This window comes from Dreissena polymorpha, chromosome 16, assembly GCF_020536995.1.
Source record: "Dreissena polymorpha isolate Duluth1 chromosome 16, UMN_Dpol_1.0, whole genome shotgun sequence".
Lineage (NCBI taxonomy): Eukaryota > Metazoa > Mollusca > Bivalvia > Myida > Dreissenidae > Dreissena > Dreissena polymorpha.
Window position 1 is genome coordinate 12,243,090 of NC_068370.1, and position 17,756 is coordinate 12,260,845.

A 17,756-nucleotide genomic window follows, 5' to 3' on the forward strand; every position below is an offset into this window, starting at 1 on the left:
GCAGCTGGAGTTTCACTTCTTTATATTGTTATATTTAATTGTTTTTTATATTGGGTTTTAGCGATTATGTAGCATTTTGTTGCCTGTCGTATAACTGAAGTTATTGTTGAACGCATGTTCAACGTTTTATAAATTGAGAATATAAACAACCGTAACCTTATACTATTGCGTTGTGTTCCCGAATCTATTAATAGCCTCAGATTATGAATGACTTGTACTACGTCATTAACACGCAGCAAATAGTGGAATACTTTAATCATTCCTAAACAATCTCTTCGCGACACGTATAATACAAACATTGTTTATTGATTCGTTTCTATATCATCTCCGTTCAAAAATATTTCATTTAACACGATATTCACATAATGTTTCCATTTTTGAATGAATATAGTTGAAGAACTCAAACCTCTTGCATAAATTATACAACTCTTTCTCGCGCGGATACGGCAGATGTTACGGGTAGTAGGCTTTTCGTAGATAACAGCGAACTGACTTGAAATTTTCGGCAATGACATCAACTAATGACACTATTACTGGGCAATATTAGTAGTATGGTAGATAGACAAAATAACTGGGCAATATGAGTTGTAAAGCGAAATGACAATATTACTGGGAAATATGAGAAGTATGGTAACGTGACATTTTTACTGGACAATATATAAAGTGACAATATAACTGGGCAATATGAGAAGTATGGTAACGTGACACTATTACTGGGCAAAATGAGAAGTATGGTAACGTGACATTATAACTGGGCAATATGTAAAGTGACAAAATTACTGGGCAATATGAGTGGTATGTTATAGTTACAATATTACTGGGAAATATGAGAAGTATGGTAACGTGAAAATTATTACTCGGCAAAATGAGAAGTATGATAAAAATGAAAATTAGTATTAAAGTGACACTATTACTGGGCAAAAATGAGCTGTTAGGAAAGTGAGTTTTAATCGAAAATTCGAGTTGTGTGGAAAAGTGGCACTATAATTGGGCAATACAACAAGTATGGTAAAGTCACTTTATTGCTGGGCAATATGTACAATGACTATATCACTGAGCAAATATGAGTAGTACAGTAAAGTAAACTATAAATGGGAAATATGAGTAGCATGATAAAGTGACAATATTACTGGGCAATATATAGAGAATATATGGTTGGTGACTTTTGATATCATGTGATATATAGAGAATATATGGTTGGTGACTTTTGATATCATGTGATATAAGACGAGTCTGATATGGCGTAGGAAAAGGCGAGGCTTGCCGAGCCTTTTCACACGCCATATCGGACGAGTCTTATATCACATGATATCAAAAGTCACCAACCATATATTCTATTTATTATGCCACATTTTAAAGTAAATAAGGAAATATTCACACAAAAAAAACAAAAACAAACAACCGCTAAATTCATTGATAAATATGCAAATTAGTAGCAACCTGATTACATCCGCTAGCGTCTATGCATATATATTTACACATAAAAATAGTTCGAAAGTAGGCAACAATCAATCAAAATTAAACGCACATAATACAAAAACTGAAGCGAGAAATCGAAACTTAAAAGAACAATTTCTGCACTAAAAACACAATACCAATTTTTTTACAATAACACATTCGACATGTACTTCCAAGACTGGCAAGAGTACACACCAACCGCTATTTTCAAAGCGAATGTGTAGAGTGAAAATTTCAAACAATAAATACAATAATCAAATGGAACGGGATTTTAACGAAGTGCGCAATTTGGAAGTGATAAGAGTGATTTATTTTTCAACTTGTCCATCTCCGTAATATACGTTTAGTTGTGAGATGTTCACAGTTTTCCCCCAAAAACAGGCCTTCTCGTGCGAAGTCAAAGTGGGTGGGGAACGTGTATTTCGAGTCGCTGGAACTTCATAATGAAGCTGCTTTTGTGCAATATTCAGCGACGTTACCAGCTGTGTGTTAGACGAAACGTAAATGCTTTGGTTTTGCATCGTGTTTTGAGACTGTCAGGGTGACATGATGGATTAATTGTAGTTCTGGCTTCCATAACTTTAAATGTCGCTTTTTATGATTTTTGACTGGCGCGACTTTACAGGTCTGTCAATACTATATAAACTGTACGCTGAAGTTTCTTTAGCTAGATTAATTGCTGTTTGAGTGACAATAAATGAACATGTTTGTGTTTGGAGATTGCTGAGGTTAATATCTTTACAATTGGGAAATCCCAACATAAGTTGACTGCCAGTTTGACCACTGATCTGCATAATATCAGTGGGAGAGCATGCTGAATCCCGCAGCTTCTGCACCATATGTTTCCTGGCCGAGTGGTTGGTAAGTTTCATTGTTATGTATGCATGCTTAAACACACATGTTTCATTATTTGTGCCATTTTTTAACACCCATTCTCATGCTGATGAACCATTGATCAGTGCCAGTTGTTCTACTGTCGCGAATTGTTTATTCAAAATTGTGGAAAAAAATGAGTTGCGCACTGTTCGAAATTGTGAAAAAATGAGACACGCACTGTACCAAAATTTGAAAAAATAAGTCGCGCACTGTTCAAAATTGTGGGAAACATTAGTTGCCCACTGTTCATTATGATTTCAAAATTGTGGAAAAATGTGCCGCACACTTTTCATAAATACAATTTTGAAAAAATGAGTCAAGCGCTGTACAAAATTTGTAAAATGAGTTGCTCATTGTCAAATTTTTGCAAAAAAATAAGTCATGAACTGTTCATTTAAAATTGTGGAAAAATGAGTTGCGCACTGTTTAAAATTGTGAAAAAAATCATGTCACACGCTGTACAAAATTTGGAACAATCATTTGCGCACTGTTCAAAAATGGGGGACAATTTTGTGGGGCACTGTTCATTCAAAATTACAAAAAAATAAGTCACAAACTCTTTAAATTGTGAAAACACATGAGTTGCGCATTGTTCAATATTTGTAAAAATGAGTCGCGCACTGTTAAAAATTTGGAAAAAAAGGAGTCGCGCACTGTTTATTCAACATGGTGGAAAAATGAGTCGCGCACTGTTCACAATTTTAAAAAATGAGTTGCACACTGTTCAAAATTGTGAACAAATTGAGTCACGCACTGTTCATAAAAAAATACACTGTTGAAAACTGTGAACAAATGAGTTGCGCACTGTGCAACTTTTTTGAAAACATGTGTCGAAAACTGTTCAAAATTGTGTCGCCCACAGATCAACATTGTGAAAAAATGAGTTGCAAACTTTTTTAAATTGTGAAAATTTGAGTCCCGAACTGATTTAAATTGTGAAAATTTGAGTCGCAAATTTCTCAAATTAGGAAAACAAACACCTATTCCCTTAAAGGGATCTTTTCACGCTTTGGTAAATTGACGAAATTGAAAAAAGTTGTTTCCGATTCGCAAATTTTCGTTTTAGTTATGATATTTGTGAGGAAACAGTAATACTGAACATTTACCATTGTCTAATATAGCCATTATATGCATCTTTTGACGATTTTAAAACCTTAAAATTATAAAGCGTTGCAACGCGAAACGATTGAATAATTTGGAGAGTTCTGTTTTTGTCGTTAAATTTTGTGAAACTACGAAGATTGCTTATATAAGGTATAAAAAACATACAACTGTGTACTCGGCGGAATAGCTCAGTAGGCTAAAGCGTTTTTACTTCAGGACTCTGGCAGGACTCCAGGGGTCACTGGTTCGAAACCTGGTCTGGGCAATGTTCTTTTCCTTTTTTAAATTTTATTCTTGACTTTTTACTGGAGCTTTTACGATCCAATGTTTACATTTATCGATATAAAGCATTTAATGAATAAGTTAAAAAATGCCAAAATCTGTGAAAAGGCCCCTTTAATAAGCAAAAAAATAATCCATAATAAAAATATTTTAAGTTAAAAGAAATTCTTAATTATTTTTTTATCATTTTGTATTAATAATATTGTGTCTATTAAAGTTGTAATTTGTTCAAGTTGTGCCATAAAAATGTTATTAAAACACTCTATTCTGATATGTTATCTCCTGTTGGATTTGTTTTATTTTATTATAATATGAAATGTTTTTCTTTTAATGGCAGAAAGTTGCGACCACACATTCCATGGGTGATGATATCTACCAAAATTCTTGGCCGCACAGTTCTACCCTCGTCAGTTGCACTTGTCCGAGTCTTTCTCTGCCTCTCAACCAACTCGAGATATTCCCCCCCCCCCCCAACTGCATCCCGGCACAGCTTCACATCAACCCATCTAATTAATTTGTCGGAAAGGTAATACTTTTTTCTCGCCCAATTTATTTTTGAGAGTATTTAAGTAATTGTTTTATCTGAACATGTTATAAATCTATATGTCACTATATTTATAAAGTTTCAATTTTAATACAAATTATGTATCTGGATTTTTATTTTTAACCCTTTGCATGCTGGGAAATTTGTCGTCTGCTAAAATGTCGTCTGCTGAATTTGTAAAATAAGCATTTTCTTTATTTTTTTCAAAGATTACTATCAGAATAGAAAACAGTTTGGATCCAGATGAGACACCACGTTTTGTGGCGTCTCATCTGGATCCAAACTGTTTGTAAAGGCCTTCAAAATTCGGTTCCAGCACTGAAAGGGTTAAAGCAGTTATGCAATTAATGTTTGATGATGTTTGTTTTTTTTCTAAAGGAATCCTTATTTTATTTTCAGGTTGACCACACAAATTTCCTGTTTGGTTGTGGAGATAGAATCATTTTTTTTGTGAAAGTTTGATTTCAGACACTTAAAAATTGAAATTGTCATGTATTATTAGGCATGACAGGCATTCGCAAAGCATCTCAATCAAGTATTTATTATTTTACTTTGTCAATGATAATTCATTTTGTATGCTATTCACCTGTTTGCCTTGCTTTTTATATGAATGACACTAAAAAGGAAAGCATTTGTAAAGAATTAGTTAATTTTTTTTATATAATCTTAGACCAGATGTTTAGTGAATATTTGTCATAAATTCTTCTTTAACTGATCAAATCTGTCATATTTTATTTAAAACGTGTTAAGTATATTTGTGTTACGTGATAAATGTTTATCGTTACTGTTTTAAATTGCAGCTTATGAATGGTAGCGGTGCACCTTTGTATTTGTTTAATTTTTTTCCATTGATTAATGCTCATTTAATTTATATTTCCCTATAGATATATACTTAATAAAGTGTTAGTTTTGTTTAAAAAAAAACTTATTGTTTATTAATGTTCTAACTTCTGAATAAAATATGAATCACTGTTTGTTTCCATTTAAATCAAAGAAGCGACATACCACGCCTACAAAAAAGTAGTTCTCAGAATGGGCGGGGCTAAAACATAGAACGCTAAAAAAATCATTGAGTAAACCAAATATGGGCGGAGTTTTAAAACGGATATTGATGGGCGGAGCTTAAAACTGTTATCGGATGGGTATCCGATAACACTTTAAAATATCATGTCAGCGTCTCCAACGTAAATGCGCTGTCGTGGCATAATAAAAGACGAGTCTGATATGGCGTAGGAAAAGGCGAGGCTTGCCGAGCCTTTTCACACGCCATATCGGACGAGTCTTATATCACATGATATCAAAAGTCACCAACCATATATTCTATTTATTATGCCACATTTTAAAGTAAATAAGGAAATATTCACACAAAAAAAACAAAAACAAACAACCGCTAAATTCATTGATAAATATGCAAATTAGTAGCAACCTGATTACATCCGCTAGCGTCTATGCATATATATTTACACATAAAAATAGTTCGAAAGTAGGCAACAATCAATCAAAATTAAACGCACATAATACAAAAACTGAAGCGAGAAATCGAAACTTAAAAGAACAATTTCTGCACTAAAAACACAATACCAATTTTTTTACAATAACACATTCGACATGTACTTCCAAGACTGGCAAGAGTACACACCAACCGCTATTTTCAAAGCGAATGTGTAGAGTGAAAATTTCAAACAATAAATACAATAATCAAATGGAACGGGATTTTAACGAAGTGCGCAATTTGGAAGTGATAAGAGTGATTTATTTTTCAACTTGTCCATCTCCGTAATATACGTTTAGTTGTGAGATGTTCACAGTTTTCCCCCAAAAACAGGCCTTCTCGTGCGAAGTCAAAGTGGGTGGGGAACGTGTATTTCGAGTCGCTGGAACTTCATAATGAAGCTGCTTTTGTGCAATATTCAGCGACGTTACCAGCTGTGTGTTAGACGAAACGTAAATGCTTTGGTTTTGCATCGTGTTTTGAGACTGTCAGGGTGACATGATGGATTAATTGTAGTTCTGGCTTCCATAACTTTAAATGTCGCTTTTTATGATTTTTGACTGGCGCGACTTTACAGGTCTGTCAATACTATATAAACTGTACGCTGAAGTTTCTTTAGCTAGATTAATTGCTGTTTGAGTGACAATAAATGAACATGTTTGTGTTTGGAGATTGCTGAGGTTAATATCTTTACAATTGGGAAATCCCAACATAAGTTGACTGCCAGTTTGACCACTGATCTGCATAATATCAGTGGGAGAGCATGCTGAATCCCGCAGCTTCTGCACCATATGTTTCCTGGCCGAGTGGTTGGTAAGTTTCATTGTTATGTATGCATGCTTAAACACACATGTTTCATTATTTGTGCCATTTTTTAACACCCATTCTCATGCTGATGAACCATTGATCAGTGCCAGTTGTTCTACTGTCGCGAATTGTTTATTCAAAATTGTGGAAAAAAATGAGTTGCGCACTGTTCGAAATTGTGAAAAAATGAGACACGCACTGTACCAAAATTTGAAAAAATAAGTCGCGCACTGTTCAAAATTGTGGGAAACATTAGTTGCCCACTGTTCATTATGATTTCAAAATTGTGGAAAAATGTGCCGCACACTTTTCATAAATAAAATTTTGAAAAAATGAGTCAAGCGCTGTACAAAATTTGTAAAATGAGTTGCTCATTGTCAAATTTTTGCAAAAAAATAAGTCATGAACTGTTCATTTAAAATTGTGGAAAAATGAGTTGCGCACTGTTTAAAATTGTGAAAAAAATCATGTCACACGCTGTACAAAATTTGGAACAATCATTTGCGCACTGTTCAAAAATGGGGGACAATTTTGTGGGGCACTGTTCATTCAAAATTACAAAAAAATAAGTCACAAACTCTTTAAATTGTGAAAACACATGAGTTGCGCATTGTTCAATATTTGTAAAAATGAGTCGCGCACTGTTAAAAATTTGGAAAAAAAGGAGTCGCGCACTGTTTATTCAACATGGTGGAAAAATGAGTCGCGCACTGTTCACAATTTTAAAAAATGAGTTGCACACTGTTCAAAATTGTGAACAAATTGAGTCACGCACTGTTCATAAAAAAATACACTGTTGAAAACTGTGAACAAATGAGTTGCGCACTGTGCAACTTTTTTGAAAACATGTGTCGAAAACTGTTCAAAATTGTGTCGCCCACAGATCAACATTGTGAAAAAATGAGTTGCAAACTTTTTTTAAATTGTGAAAATTTGAGTCCCGAACTGATTTAAATTGTGAAAATTTGAGTCGCAAATTTCTCAAATTAGGAAAACAAACACCTATTCCCTTAAAGGGATCTTTTCACGCTTTGGTAAATTGACGAAATTGAAAAAAGTTGTTTCCGATTCGCAAATTTTCGTTTTAGTTATGATATTTGTGAGGAAACAGTAATACTGAACATTTACCATTGTCTAATATAGCCATTATATGCATCTTTTGACGATTTTAAAACCTTAAAATTATAAAGCGTTGCAACGCGAAACGATTGAATAATTTGGAGAGTTCTGTTTTTGTCGTTAAATTTTGTGAAACTACGAAGATTGCTTATATAAGGTATAAAAAACATACAACTGTGTACTCGGCGGAATAGCTCAGTAGGCTAAAGCGTTTTTACTTCAGGACTCTGGCAGGACTCCAGGGGTCACTGGTTCGAAACCTGGTCTGGGCAATGTTCTTTTCCTTTTTTAAATTTTATTCTTGACTTTTTACTGGAGCTTTTACGATCCAATGTTTACATTTATCGATATAAAGCATTTAATGAATAAGTTAAAAAATGCCAAAATCTGTGAAAAGGCCCCTTTAATAAGCAAAAAAATAATCCATAATAAAAATATTTTAAGTTAAAAGAAATTCTTAATTATTTTTTTATCATTTTGTATTAATAATATTGTGTCTATTAAAGTTGTAATTTGTTCAAGTTGTGCCATAAAAATGTTATTAAAACACTCTATTCTGATATGTTATCTCCTGTTGGATTTGTTTTATTTTATTATAATATGAAATGTTTTTCTTTTAATGGCAGAAAGTTGCGACCACACATTCCATGGGTGATGATATCTACCAAAATTCTTGGCCGCACAGTTCTACCCTCGTCAGTTGCACTTGTCCGAGTCTTTCTCTGCCTCTCAACCAACTCGAGATATTCCCCCCCCCCCCCCCCCCCCCCCAACTGCATCCCGGCACAGCTTCACATCAACCCATCTAATTAATTTGTCGGAAAGGTAATACTTTTTTCTCGCCCAATTTATTTTTGAGAGTATTTAAGTAATTGTTTTATCTGAACATGTTATAAATCTATATGTCACTATATTTATAAAGTTTCAATTTTAATACAAATTATGTATCTGGATTTTTATTTTTAACCCTTTGCATGCTGGGAAATTTGTCGTCTGCTAAAATGTCGTCTGCTGAATTTGTAAAATAAGCATTTTCTTTATTTTTTTCAAAGATTACTATCAGAATAGAAAACAGTTTGGATCCAGATGAGACACCACGTTTTGTGGCGTCTCATCTGGATCCAAACTGTTTGTAAAGGCCTTCAAAATTCGGTTCCAGCACTGAAAGGGTTAAAGCAGTTATGCAATTAATGTTTGATGATGTTTGTTTTTTTTCTAAAGGAATCCTTATTTTATTTTCAGGTTGACCACACAAATTTCCTGTTTGGTTGTGGAGATAGAATCATTTTTTTTGTGAAAGTTTGATTTCAGACACTTAAAAATTGAAATTGTCATGTATTATTAGGCATGACAGGCATTCGCAAAGCATCTCAATCAAGTATTTATTATTTTACTTTGTCAATGATAATTCATTTTGTATGCTATTCACCATACATGCCATAATTTTTGAGGTCCAAAGCGGGACATTCCATAAAAAATTGTCGGGACATTTGACCAAAAAGCAGGACACCTAAAACGATCTATCATTCCATCTTTACTATTGTCAGTAAATAGTACTAACAAAAACTCTTGATACTTTTATTCAAGACATAAAACATCTGATATGACATGAAATCTAAAACATAACAATAACAGTTTTATTAAATAAGACAATAGCAAACAACGAAATAAAATTCATCGTTTAAAGAGTATAAAATCTAGAACATTACGACAACAATACTCATTATATTAATTTCAATGGAAAACATTAACGCAGGGGAGGTTATCCAGTTGACTGAAAGTACGGGTTAAAGTACACTATCTACCGAACCACTTTTACTGTTTGTTGCGATGTTTTTTTAAGCATGTATCCATGCGCAGTTTGTTACTTGTCAATTGTCGCGGCTTAATTGGAGTAGGGTCAAACTGTCATGCATAGCACCTCGTTGATTTTAGCTTAATTGAAGTAGGGTCAAACTGTCATGCATAGCACCTCGTTGTTTTTATTACAATTACACCCAATTACACTAGACAGGATGGGTATCACTTATTGGACTGTTTGTTGCGATTTTGGTATATTGCACATTCGGATTATCCCGCTATATTGGAACTAAACATTGAATGTTAAAGACTCATTAATGACGTAGAGTTAATTTTACGAAACAATTGTTTTGTAAACCGTTTCAAACAAATACAAAAATAAACACATTTTCAACATTTATTTCATTATAATCGATAGCAATAAGCGACCACTATTTTAAAGACCACCATGGTGTGAATGCCTGATGAAATCAATAATTAGCCGATAAATCGCTGATAAGGTGTCATAAACAACACTGGTACACACGATAAGTAGAATCGGATTGTTAATTGGGGGCAATAAAGGGATTAGCGGTGGTAAGTGTTAGCGAAACAGAGCTTGAATAGCGAATTTTATTGGGAACCTATAGACCTTACATCGTTTTTTACGAATGTCGGGACAAATCGTCTCACGGCGGGACGGCGGGACAAAGGGTCCAAAAGCGGGACTGTCCCGCCGAGATCGGGACGTATGGCATGTATGCTATTCACCTGTTTGCCTTGCTTTTTATATGAATGACACTAAAAAGGAAAGCATTTGTAAAGAATTAGTTAATTTTTTTTATATAATCTTAGACCAGATGTTTAGTGAATATTTGTCATAAATTCTTCTTTAACTGATCAAATCTGTCATATTTTATTTAAAACGTGTTAAGTATATTTGTGTTACGTGATAAATGTTTATCGTTACTGTTTTAAATTGCAGCTTATGAATGGTAGCGGTGCACCTTTGTATTTGTTTAATTTTTTTCCATTGATTAATGCTCATTTAATTTATATTTCCCTATAGATATATACTTAATAAAGTGTTAGTTTTGTTTAAAAAAAAACTTATTGTTTATTAATGTTCTAACTTCTGAATAAAATATGAATCACTGTTTGTTTCCATTTAAATCAAAGAAGCGACATACCACGCCTACAAAAAAGTAGTTCTCAGAATGGGCGGGGCTAAAACATAGAACGCTAAAAAAATCATTGAGTAAACCAAATATGGGCGGAGTTTTAAAACGGATATTGATGGGCGGAGCTTAAAACTGTTATCGGATGGGTATCCGATAACACTTTAAAATATCATGTCAGCGTCTCCAACGTAAATGCGCTGTCGTGGCATAATAAAATGACAACAAGAGCACCGCATAGCGGGTTCCAACGCTCGGCTGCGGGTGCAGTTTTGAATAAATGAAAGCTTGTCAGATTTTTTTAGAGGTCACAATGACTATGACCTTTGACCTAGTGACCCAAATATGGGTGTGACGTGTAGAACTCATAAAGGTGCATCTACATTTATAGTTTCAAAGTTGCATGTGGAAGTACTTTGATTTAAGAGCCAAATGTCAAAGTTTTAGCAGATGCTGTAAAGTGAGATTATTACTAAGCAATATGAGTAGTATGGTTAATGACATTTTCATGGAGCAATAGATGTGATGTGGTAAAGTGGAACTTAATATGACTGGTATGGTTTAATAAAACTATTACAGAGCAATAGCTGTGGTATAGTAAAGTTACAATATTACTGGGAAATTCGATAGGAAAGATTAAGTAACACAATTACTGAGCAATAGGAGTAATAGGGTAGATACCATATTGCCTGGCATTAAGAGTAGTATGGTTAAGTGACACAATTGCAGGCAAGTGGTATTGTAAATTGAAACAAGAAAAGTTAAATAATAGTGTTGGGGGTAAAGTGGCAATATTACTTGAGTAGTATTGTAACATAAAAATAATGCTGGGAAATGAGTGGTGTGGTAAAGTGACAATAATGCTGTGCAATATGAGTAGTATGGTAAAGTGACAATAATACTGGGCCATATGAGTAGTATAGTAAAGTGGCAATACTGCTGGGCAATATTAGTACTATGGTAAAGTGACAATAATGCTGGGCAAAATGAGAAGTATTGTCAAGTGACAATAATGCTGGGCTATATTAGTAGTATGGTAAAATGAAAATAATGCTTGGCAATATGAGTAGTATGGTTAAGTGAAAATAATGCTGGGCAATATAAGTAGTATGGTCAAGTGACAATAGTGCTGGGCTATATGAGTACATGTAGTATAGTTAAGTGAAAATAATGCTGGACAATATGAATATTATGGTAAAGTGACAATAATGCTGGGCAATATCAGTAGTATAGTAAAGTGACAATAATGCTGGGTAACATGAGTAGTATGGTAAAGTGACAATAATGCTGGGCAATATGAGTAGTATATGTCACGTAATCGGATGTACTTTAGTGAAGATAAAACAAGTCTCTGATGTCTAAAATATTTCTTTTATTTTACTCTATTCCCTAACACCAAAATTGTACTATAATAATTTCAAAGTCAAAGTAAATAACATAACGTGAATAATTCCTAAGAGGAAGCGAGGCCCCGTCTGCCTATTTTGAGGGTTATTTATACTGATCCCGTTGTGTATTCGCTTAATTCGTGACCCACGCCTGTCAACAAGTAATTGACGTCAACGTGTGTATCTTGACGTATATAGACAGATGATGTATGATCCCTACAGATTTTACACCGCCTGTAATCGCGGGCCCCTATGTAATTTGACAAGCCAATTTGTGTTCACAGGTGTATTCACACCTGGAACACGCATCGGAACGTCAGTCCTCCCGCTTAACGTATTTACCAACCATTTATATGCATTTTACGAGTCACGAATCTTATGTTTCCTGGTCCGCCCGTATTTACTAATTGCTTATATGCATTTTGCGAGTCACGACCCCCATGTTTTCTGTTAGTTGCATCTCGTTGAAATATTTCTATTGACTTTTCATAAAGTAATATATTCATTATAACCCATTACATTACACATCTACATAATCAATTTTCAAATTTCATTACACCCTACCCGAAGGTTCTATTTCCTAAATTAGTTTGTTTATACAACAATAACACGACAATAATAACACAATAATGTACAATGAGATAAATTCTATTATTATATATATTATATGTATACCCTACCCGAAAGTTCTATGACGTTACACAACTCACTCTTTCAAATGATTTTTTTCTATTATTATATATATTATATGTATACCCTACCCGAAGGTTCTATGAGATAAATTCTATTATTATATATATTATATGTACATTACGTTACACAACTCACTCTTTCAAATGAATTTTTTCTTATTTCATGATATGAAAAAATTACGATGATGTCAACAATTTAATCATGAGATATGTACGAAGATAAAATACTGTATAACTCTGAACCAACGAGATTGTAAAAATATTTCCTGTTATGAAATAATGATTATTGTTTTTTTTTTGTTTACCAAACTTGGTGATGTCTATTACTAAGTTTACGTCGTTTGCGTTCCAGTAGTATTTGTTTATATCTCTGTATGTGTGGTAACTGATGTGATGCATGAATGAGGGCTATATCTGGTAATGTCAAATGTGTGAAACAAAATGTACATTGCTTTGCAAATTTGATAATTGAGAATGTGTTGTTCATTTGTTAAATGATTGAGCATCTGTTGATGAAGAAGAGGTATGTTGAAATACGTAATCAAGAAAATCAATGTATCCACTTGAATTTCGCCAGATCTCATCATATAAGTAAAAATTGAAACATTATGTTCTTGTTCAAGGGTGGACATTTTTTCAAACGTAGTTATAAAATAATGTATTTCTTCTAATTGAGTTTCTTCAATGGGTAAAGTAATGGAAACTGGCAATTGAAAATTAAATTCTTTGTAAAATCTAAAAAATGATTGAAAGAAAATCGAATTAGTGGTCCAAAAAGTAATGTGTACAAAGAGGTCAACGAGGTACATGGTTAATAAATGAAATATATAGTTATAAAAATAAGGAAATGTTTATATCCGTTTCGTCAGTGGACAGCACAGTTCTTGTATGTTGTTTTAGTGGAAAATAAAGTTAGTGTAGCTGGGCGTCAGCGAACAATGTTGTTCTTGTAGAGTTGGCGTCAGCGGTTGATGTAGGTCTTGTAGACTGGGTGATGTTGGACGATGGAGCTCCTGTAGACTGGGTGTCGGCAGACGATAAAGTTTGTGAAGTTTGGTGTCAGTGAACGATGTAGGTCTTGTAGAGTTGGCGCCCGCGGATGATGGGTTTCTGGTAGATTGGACGGCAGCGTCCGGTAGAGTTCTTGTAGTTGTTGGTTTGACTCTGCGGTAGAATAACTCGTGGAATCAAAATCATCGTTAGATACAGTTCATGGTGTTGACATTAGTCTTGGTAAATTATATACAATGTGGCAATAACACATATTTCAAACGTTCGTTGCAGATTATACGAGTGTTCAACGCATCTTGGTTAACTATAGACAACATCCGAATAATACATATTCCAAACGTTCTTTGAAGATTATACGAGTGTTCAACACATATATACAGTCACAATAGATGAATACGGGTGATATATCGATCGATGTGGTAGTGCACTAAACAATTGTTCGTAGATTTTAGTTTTCAAGTATATCGTTCTGTTCATTATTGACGATAGTAGGTAATATCCAGTAAACAGCCCATGGTGCTGTTTATGGTTCACAACTTGGTTGTTGACAAGTTGTTATCGCCAAGGATCATCCTGATGTCGTCGTCTGGAAGGATTTGTTACCCTCGTAGAGACGGGTATAGGGATGACAGTGTTCTCGGTCGTTGTGGGGGTGCCGAGGGCTTTTTGACCTCAGACACGAGAGGTTCGTGCGCCACATCACAGGAAGCCACGCCCACATAACCCGGGGGACTGATTTCTCCCAGGTGCATATCATCGTTGGCAGATCGGAATTGGGTAATTATGGGACGATTAGATCGGGTCATACGTTTACATTTACAGTAAATAAGGAGTGCTGCACCAGAACTCAGAGCGGTCGCTACACCTATGATAATGTAACCCCATAATGGGAAGTCACCTGATGTCGTGTCAATGTCATTTAATTGTCTGATACTCTGCAGTTTTGTTATTAAAGCTTCCATAGGTATTTCTTTGATGTTTGATAGTTCATGAGGCATTTCGGTTTTAGTGAAATTAACGAGAGAGGTATGGAATGGTTTCCAAATGGAAGAACCCTTAAAGGTAGGTATGTCGAGTTTGTCGGTCTGAAGCCGGGTTTGACTGGAGTTAATGTACCAGGCATTTAATGTAAAGTATTCATTGTATGCGCGACAGTTCATGGGTACATTAACAATGTCTATGGGAGCGATAGCGCGAGCGGATATTTTATTTTGGGAATGATCTTGACATATCGTCACGAGGCGTAGGTCTTGTCTAGAGACTATCGCCCAGTTACCAGATCCTAAATATTTGGCATCAGGTAAGACGGTGTTAGGGTGTATGATCACCTTGCAATAATCCTTTATGTGCTGAGTGTTGTTAATCATAATGGCTATGACGCATAATTTAGACATGTCTACTTGGTAGAATGGGGATTGTACGTCACATGTACGTCGCGCTTGACAAGTTTTCAGTTCGTTATTTGTCAATAGGCAGTAGTGATTTCGCGCTTGATCAATCAAGAAGCCCTTAGTTTCCAGTTCGTATCTAGCGGACATGTTATAGTGGATCTTATTGTCATTGATAGTTTCGTTAATGGGTGAGTAGGGCATATCGAAATTGAATACTTCATATACCTCGAAAGAAGCTCCTATCTCGAGGAGAGGGATGTCCATTGTAATGATAATAGTAGTAGGTGACATTACGACGGTCGTTGAGGTAGATTGGTAATAATGCCATAGGTCGGTCTTGGGATTAGCTGGTAGTTGCAAATTATTAGGCACTTTTGTCGCAATGTCTAATAGTACGTCTTTCAGGTGAATAGGTGAAATAAGAGATGGAAAAAGTTTGCCAGTGCTGAGCATATTAAGTTGTCCTTTAAACGTTTCTAGATATAGTGATGCGTGGAAAACATCCTGACGTAATTCATCAATCATGATCTTCAGGGAGTTGTAATTAACCGTATAATCTTGAACAGCATGGGTCATTGCCTGTAAACGTTCATGTGTGTGCATGATTTTGTCGTCAAGTTGTCTGAGGGTAGATATCAGAGTGTTAATGGAGTGGCGATTCTCAGTTATGTGTTGTTGGGTAACATTGAGAATAGATAAACTATTTTGTAACACATGGATAATAGTTTTTTGGCTTTCTTGAAGTTGAATAACGTGTGTTTGAATATTACGGATGTCAGAATCGTCAGCTGTGCCGAAAAGACATTTAAAGAATCCGCCTAGGGGTAACAATGAGCGTTTCTGGGTATGACTGAGCGTTTTATAATCTAGATAGCTGTCAAGTACGTTGTCATGGTCAGAACGGATGTATTCGATTTCCGTATGGAGTTGTGCTAATGATTGTTCAAAGGCGTCTGTTTTTAAAAGTAGATCATTTCGTTTGAATTGGAACATCATGTCTTTCGTGGTATTTGTGATATCGTTTAGTCTTGTTTCAAGTTGGGTAAGAAATGTAGAGAAGACGTTGGTATCGAGAAGTAGGGCTATTTGCCAATGAGCTCTGGTCACAGACACTTCGTTAACTTTTTGAAATATAACATTTTCGTTAATCTCAAGTCCCCCGATCATGCGCAACGATAATATAAAAACAAATGATGGCAACATCATCTGAAATATTACAAAGAAGAAGTATATTATCCGATTTGGTTACTAACTAAATGCTATTTACATAACTTGAGGTCATTCAAGCGTATAGACGTCAACGTTGCTCGTGTGGTCGTTACGGTAAATATTACATATGATCAGCTATTGCCTCTAGGCACGTGAAAATCACTTTCTTAATAGATTTATTAGATCTCTGACGTTGTCGTATGGATTTTCTTTTTTGTGCTTAATAGCTATTTCATCAATTTGCATGTTATTATCGGTCGAATCGGTGTCCGATTGACTTGGGGGCGGATATTGTTGTTCAGCCCTATCGTATTGATGTGTGTCAGATTCGCTAGAGTTTGACGCATTGTATTTGAATTGTTTTTTCCGTAAATGTTTTTGCAATTCTGCTAAGGGGATGTCTTCCTCCTCGTCAGAATTGTCCCGAATTTGACGAGTTTGCCTAGTTATGATAGGTAACCCTTGTATTGACTTACTTAAATCACTATCAGATTCACTAGTTTCGGCAAAAGCTAAATTTGCTTTCCTTATGGGGCGTCCCATATTAGTATTTGATATAGGCCACTCATTTATATTAGCATGTCTTATTTGGTCAGCATGGACTTTAATAGTTGAGTTGTCTAATTGATTCTTTATTATGTATGTTAACGGTGATTTTTGTTCGATAATACGATAATATGGTCTCCATTTACTGTCTAATTTATTTGTACGGTGTAAGTTCTTATAGTAAACGGGGTCATTAATCTCGAATTTAATGTCTTTTGTATTTTTATTCGCATATTCGGCTTGTTTATCTTTAGATTTTTGAATTTGTGCACACACCTTTTTAAATGATTTGTGTTGTTCTTCTAATATTATTTTATGATAATCTTCGCCGTGATATTTACGCCTAGGTTTTAACAAATTGTCTATTGGTAGGATGGGGTCTCTGTTAAATACTAAAAAGAAAGGCGAATGTTTTGATGTTTCTGAATGGGAAAATCGCATAGCTGCCAAAGACATGTTTAAATGTAAATCCCATTGTTGTACGTTTTCTTGAACGCGTTTTGATAGTATATTGTTCATAGTCGAGTGAGAGCGTTCATTTTTACCGTTAGCTTCTGGGTGATATGTGGACGTTTTGACATGTTGGATATTCAGGGATTTTAATGTTTCTGTAAACGCCGTACTAGTAAACTCTTTACCATTATCGGTAATTATCCTTATGGGACATGAATGACGACAATAAATCTCGTTTACTAACAGGTGTATTACGCTATCGGATGACTTATCCGGCGACGGAAAAGCCTCTATATATCCTGAAAATTGATCCACGAAACATATTATATATCTATTTCCGGAAAGCGTTGTTGGGTATGGTCCGCATATATCTATGGAAACGACCGAGAAAGGGAATGGTGGTATTGCGGTTTCTGATGATACGGGA

General features: G+C 34.8%; 1 long non-coding RNA gene across 2 annotated transcripts; it reads left to right on the forward strand.

The window, feature by feature from the left end:
* The first annotated feature begins 1,857 nt into the window (after positions 1–1,857).
* On the forward strand, positions 1,858–9,105 carry LOC127862801 (uncharacterized). 2 transcript variants are annotated; one of them, XR_008040804.1, is made up of 3 exons: positions 1,858–2,319; positions 4,058–4,246; positions 8,925–9,105. It is a non-coding gene; the product is annotated as an uncharacterized LOC127862801 (long non-coding RNA). The 2 variants fall into 2 exon arrangements; XR_008040803.1 differs by lacking the exon at positions 8,925–9,105 and adding an exon at positions 4,664–5,072.
* Positions 9,106–17,756: the final 8,651 nt, after the last annotated feature.